Genomic DNA, 6,000 nt, shown 5'->3' with positions numbered 1-6,000 from the left:
GAGTTCTCCTTGGCGCTGCAATTTGCCGATGAGGCTCCCTCCTCTCTTTCCCGAGTGATCGGTGTGAAGAGTTTTCCCGCGGGTTCCTTCTCACGGTGCCGAGGGGCGTACCTAACTTGCCGACCCACTCGAAAGGGGCGTGCGGTGGGCGGACAAGTGTTTCATAGAAAAGGGGGGCGGGCGTGGGATGGGAACCGACCTCTTATAGGAGGCTGGCGACGGGCTGGGAGTCAAACCCTCTCCCATTCCCTCCTCGGATACGCACGGTGTGGATCGTCACCCAACAAGGCAAGGAGTTCGCGATTCGGAGGAGAGATCCTAACACTGAGGTAAAACCTGCAGACATCGTCACTGCTCTGTGTACCATATCCGGAAAATCGGTGAGTTTTTGTGAGAAATACGTTACTTGTACCCAATGCCCATTCACTTAATACGCAAGGATAGGGTGCGAGCAAGGGCTTTGGAGCGAAGGAGGGTGAGAGGCAACTGAAAGAGCTTCAGATGATAGGAGGCATAGATAAGGAGTGGACAGCCAGCGCCATTTTCCCCCAGGGTGGCAAAGCCTGACACCGGGGGACGTCCTTTTAAAGCAAGTGAAGGAAAGTTTCGTGGAGATGTAACACACAGAAGGTGCTGGAGGAACTCAGCAGGTGAGGCAGCATCTATGGAAATGTATAACCGTCGACGTTTCGGGCCGAGACTTTGGGGGTGGGGGGATGAGAAGTCAGGGCAAGAAGCTCTGTCGGGATGTTTTGGGTGTTTTATTTTAAACAGAGTTGGAAGTCACTGGAATGTATTGCCGAGGGTGGTGGTAGAGATCGATAAATTAGCAACTTTAAGAGACTCTTCGGCAGGCGCAGATGAAAGATAATGGGAGGAGAGGGTTGGACTGATAGTGGAGACGGTTTTTATAGGACGGCACAACATCGGGGCCGAAGGTGTACTGTTCTGTCTATGTTCTATGTCCAGTGTTCAATGTAAAGATCGATATGAAAAGTTTTTTTGGACGCTGCTGACGCTATGTAACATATGCGCGTGGCCGTGAGTTTTAAGGCTGCTTCTGTTACGATGCAAGGTGCTATTTCTTAAAGTTCAGCCAAAGTGCCGAAGGAACACACAATTTGTTCGTTGCCTTAGATTCCAAGATCTGCAGTCTTTCGTGTTTCCGTTATTTCTAAGCTGTCTGGTGCCGGGGTGTCGCGGTTCAGCGGTTGCGGCAAGTTAAGATTAGTCCAGATATTCCATCATTTAATTTGTTATGGTGGTGCTGGGTGCTTGGAATGCCTGGGATGACGACGAGAGCAGATGCATCGGAAGCGTTTAAGAGACCCTTAGATAGGCACATGAATGCCAAGAAATGGAGGGTTGAGGACGTTGTGTAAGCGGAGGGATTAGTTCAGTTAGGCGATGGCAAGATTCAAGAATGTTTAATGTCATTTCCTGTAGACAGGTGTAAAGGAGATTGAAATAATTGTCACTCCAGATCCAATGTAGCACAAAAAAAACACAAGGAGATGAAGAAAAAATAATAATAATAAATACATAAAATAGCTTGTATACATTGATTGTGTGTCCATAAGGTGAGCCTGGTCACGGGAATGTCTGTACATAAGGTGACTCTGACAGGAAATGATGACGTTGTGGTGGTTGGGATGTGGAGGACTGGGTGGAGGTGTTGATCAGCCTTACTCCTCGGGGAAAGTATCTGTTTCTGAGGCTGGTGGTCCTAGTGTGCATGCTACTTATAGTTTCCTCCCTGAATGGAGTGGGACAAACAGTCCATGAGCTGGGTGTGTGGGATCCTTCATGATGTTACTAGCCCTTTTCTGGTACCTTTCTGTATGTATGCCCTTGAAGGCTGGTGATGGGTTGGGCAGTTTTGACTACCCGTCGCAGAGTCTTCCTGTCTGCCACAGTGCAGTTTCCGTACCGAGCAGTGATGCAGCTTGTTACGATGCTCTCTACTGCCCATCTGTAGAATGATGTGAGTATGGATGTGCTCTCTTCAGATTCCTCAGAAAGCAGAGGCTTTCCTGACTGTGTAAGACTAGTTTCCAATCCTACTGCTGCCTGTGTAATTGGAAGTTTCAACCAAAGACAGACTGGCTGCAGATGCCACAAATCTGAAACAACACACACCTAGGGTTGTTGCCTGATCTGCAAAGTTCCACAGTCATTTTACACAATTACTACTTTAATTAGTTTTGTACAACGTCTCGGGCTGAAGGGCCTGTTCCTGTTCTTTACCATTTGTATGTCCTACATTAAATGGCCGTGGTACAGGGAGGGGCACATGTCGATCCAGTGGTGTGCATCTGGTTTGAGTTTCAGTAATCACTTTTACAAGTCAGCACTGTGTGTGATATAGCAACAATAAAAGATCACATATGGGCCCCTTACCTTGGGTGGTAGAGTGGAGATATGTCGCTACCAAAGGGGGTATAGGGCTCTCCTTCCCTCTGCCAGCCTGCAGGAGGGATGCAGAGCTGGGCAGGGTATCTCCCAGCAGGTTATAAACAGGATGCAGATTTGGGCAGAGACATGGCGGTTGAAGTTTAATTGGGGAAAGAGTGAAGTAATACACATTGGAAGATCATATTTGAAGGCAGAGTACAATGTTAATGACAGGATTCTTACTATGTGGAATAACAAGGGATGTTGGGGTGCAAGTCCGTAGATCTTTCAAAATTGCCATACAAGTTCACAGGGTGGTTAAGAAGGCACGTGGTATTTTTGGTAGCAGGGTGGAGATGTGTCTCTACCAATGGCGAAGTAAGGCACTCCTTCCCTCTGCTAGCCTGCAGGTCACACTTGGTGTAGCACCTGTTTAGCCTTCCCCTCCCCGATCAGGGGAGCAGGTGGGTGGCCGTATGAGCAGCTGGTTATGGTCACAAATCTTGGTTATGCGACCACTGATGCCAGACAGATAATCTCTGAAGGTCATTGATAATGGCTGGGGTCACCCATCTTGTAAAGACACTGCCCAGAAGAAGGCAATGGCAAACCACTTCTGTAGAAAAGTTTGCCAGGAACAATCATGGCCATAAGATCATAATCACCTATATCATATGACACGGCACATAATTATAATGGTGATCAAAGAAAAAATGAGCTAGCATTGGAGAAAGTCCAGAGGACATTCATAAGAATAATCTTAATAATGTAAGGGTTAATGAATGAGGAGCATTTGTTGGCTTTGTGCCTGTACTCACTGGAGTTTAGAAGAATGAGGAGGATCTCATTGAAACCTACAAGATATTGAAAGGCCTTGATAAAACTATTTATAAACAGATAAAGCCTGACAAATATCCAATGTGTAAAAACAGGCAAATTGTGCAAATTTTTTAAAAAACTGAGAACATGAGTTATAAAGTGTGTAAATCATAGAATCAGATTAAGATTAGTGGAGATTTGGAGACTGAAGTTATCCATGCTGGTTCAGGTGTGTGATGGTTTAAGGGTAATAACTGTTCCTGAAACTAGTGGTGTTGGACCTAAGGCTTCTGTACTTCCTACCCAATGGTATTAGCAAGAAAAGAGCATGGCCTGGATGGTGGGGGTCTTTAATGATTGTTGGACACTCCGGTACCATAGCAGTTAGCAAGATCCAATTACAGCTTGGGGCTTTGGAGTTTGGAGTTCAATTCTGACGTCCTCTGTAAGAAATTTGTACGCCCTTCAGACATCCCACCCTGCAAAAACTCAATAGCATCATAACATTTTGTAACGTTTGGATATTAAACACACAGTGCATATTTTCCTTGTATGAACATATAAAATCATTGCAACACACCAATATCACTGAATCAGTGGGAGGCCTGGGCTTGTTTCCCTGCAACAAGACGGTCCCATTGAGGAATGATGGGAGACAGGGATGCTCGAAGGAGGTTCCTTATGTCCAGTCTATTCCGCAATTTAGTTTTTGTTGCCTTCATTGCAGAAAACTCCGCATCGCAGAGATACGATGTTGGAAATGGAAGCGATGTTTTCAGTGCTTCCGTGGCTACCTCAGGATATTCAGCCTTGAGTTTGATCCAGAATGTCGGCAGAAATGTTATGTCAAACATACTTTTCAGCCCGCCATCATTTGCAAGCTCGAGGAGTTGATCTTCCTGCGCTGACATGGATGACGCGTGGGTAATGACCTCGCGTGCGTTCAAGTTCAACAGTGCGTGACAGGGAATGAGGAAAGGTGCAGCTGACTCATATCATTTCATATCGCCAAATCATATCGTTTCCTCACGGCCCGGTGGTTGGGGACCACTCTTAGTACGAAAAGAGACCAATCAGGATGCTCGCTCTCCCTCTCCCTTTCTTCCTCAAAAAAATCGATTTCCGTGATATTGTATATAATTTTCGGGTGTCAGGGAAATCGATATGCAGGAGACTCCCGAAACTTCCGGGAGAGGTGGGATGTCTGCCTTCACTTGACAGCATGGGTTTCCTCTGGGTGCTTTGGTTTTCTCCCACAGTCCAAAGACTTACTGGTTAGTAGATTAGTCGGTCATAGTAAAATTTCCTGTTGTTGGCAATGGTGGATTTAAATTATGGAGAAAAATGTTGAACTTGACTGGGTCAAGGACAGTGGAAGCAGACAGATCAATTGTCTTTGTTCCTGCTTGGAGATGGAGGCTGCCATTTTGAGGAGCTGTTTTATGTCCTCCATTTTGTGACGTGAAGTTGCTTTGCTTTCTGTGTTTTAAAGTGGACACAGTGATGCTTCAGGTAGTCTGCTGAACCAGAAATCATTTCCAAAGAAGTTATTTGTGAGGTGTTATTTAATATAATACAACATGCAGGTTTGTGAATGTTGGGGTCTGTGCCTGCCTGGAGTGACTCCAGCCTGTTACTGAAGAAAACAAAGAGCCATAAATTACCGGCTGTCACTTGCTGGGAAGAGGGCAATCAACAGATGCTGGCCTGGAGCAAAGCCAATAAAAAAGGTGTTAAAGGTGAATCAGACGACCTACATTGGAATGCAATATTTGAATTGGTAAGGAAGAAGCGTGAAAGTGGACACTTCGAGCATGCTAGCAGTGATAACTCTCTCAAGAGACCACCATCACAAGGAAGAACCCCATGCCTGGGGCTGGATGAAGAAAGGATCGACCATCTAACCAATGGAGATCTCCTGTTTCGGTGTTATGAATTGGACAAGTGATCTGAGTGAGTGTTGGTACAGAGGGAACTGTAGAATTCATGCTCTGAGCTGTTGGCCCAAGGTCAACATAGTTATGTGGTTGTTCGTGCGGAGACAATAAAGTGTGAGCTTCGATTAATTACGAGTTGCGTAGTGAACTTCCTAATCGAGTTCCGTTTGCGAATGGTCAGCACTGGGGTTAAATAGGTGGGTTGCTGTACGGTGTGGCTTGTTGGGTCGGAGGTGCCTGTTCTGCTCAGCATCTCTAAACGATGGACGCTGCTTTCTTGTGGCAGCACTTCATATAAATTTGCTCAGTGGTGGGGAGGTGGACTGTCGGCTAATTAAAGCACTTAACAGTAGAACGTGGAACAGTAGAACATGTCCTACACCAGAAGCTGTCCTTGAACCTGGTGGTACATGCTTTCAGACTTCTGTATCTTCTGCCCAAAGGGAGAGGGGAGAGAAGAGAGAATGTCCAGCATGGGTGTGACCTTAATTTTTTTTTGCTGCTTTACTGAAACATCAAGAAGTGAAAAAGATTTGTTTTCATCTAGAATATGCTTGGAATCTGGAACTCATTGCCTGAGGGCGTGGTGAAAACAGTAACTCTCATGAAACTTACGAAGCTTCTGTGTAAGTATTTGAAACCCCAAGGGTATGGAATTAATATACACTCAGAGACCACTTTATTGTGTACACTTTAACACCTCATTAATACAAATATCTGATCAGCCAATCACATGGCAGCAACTCAATGCATAAAAGCAGGCAGACATGGACAAGAGGTTCAGTTGTTGTTCAGACCAAACATCAGCAAGGGGAAGAAATGTGATCTAAGTGACTTTGACCATGGAATG

The 6,000-nt window shown here is 45.6% G+C and overlaps 1 protein-coding gene across 5 annotated transcripts in view; it reads left to right on the top strand.

The window, feature by feature from the left end:
* The first annotated feature begins 229 nt into the window (after positions 1-229).
* The window catches only part of tbxa2r (thromboxane A2 receptor), a 52,866-nt gene continuing 47,095 nt past the window's right edge, over positions 230-6,000 (top strand). Inside the window, exons 1-2 of one of the 5 annotated variants that reach the window (XM_063032698.1) lie at positions 230-380; positions 5,698-5,776. The gene's annotated coding sequence lies outside the window, so the exon portion shown is untranslated. Of the gene's footprint in view, positions 381-526; positions 651-5,697; positions 5,777-6,000 lie in introns of those variants that run through there. The other 4 variants (XM_063032699.1, XM_063032697.1, XM_063032701.1 and 1 more) reach the window with 4 other exon arrangements.

The sequence above is a fragment of the Mobula hypostoma genome, chromosome 24, assembly GCF_963921235.1.
Source record: "Mobula hypostoma chromosome 24, sMobHyp1.1, whole genome shotgun sequence".
Classification (NCBI taxonomy): domain Eukaryota; kingdom Metazoa; phylum Chordata; class Chondrichthyes; order Myliobatiformes; family Myliobatidae; genus Mobula; species Mobula hypostoma.
Note: the sequence above shows the minus strand (reverse complement) of the source record. Positions and strands in the feature narration are given on the sequence as shown.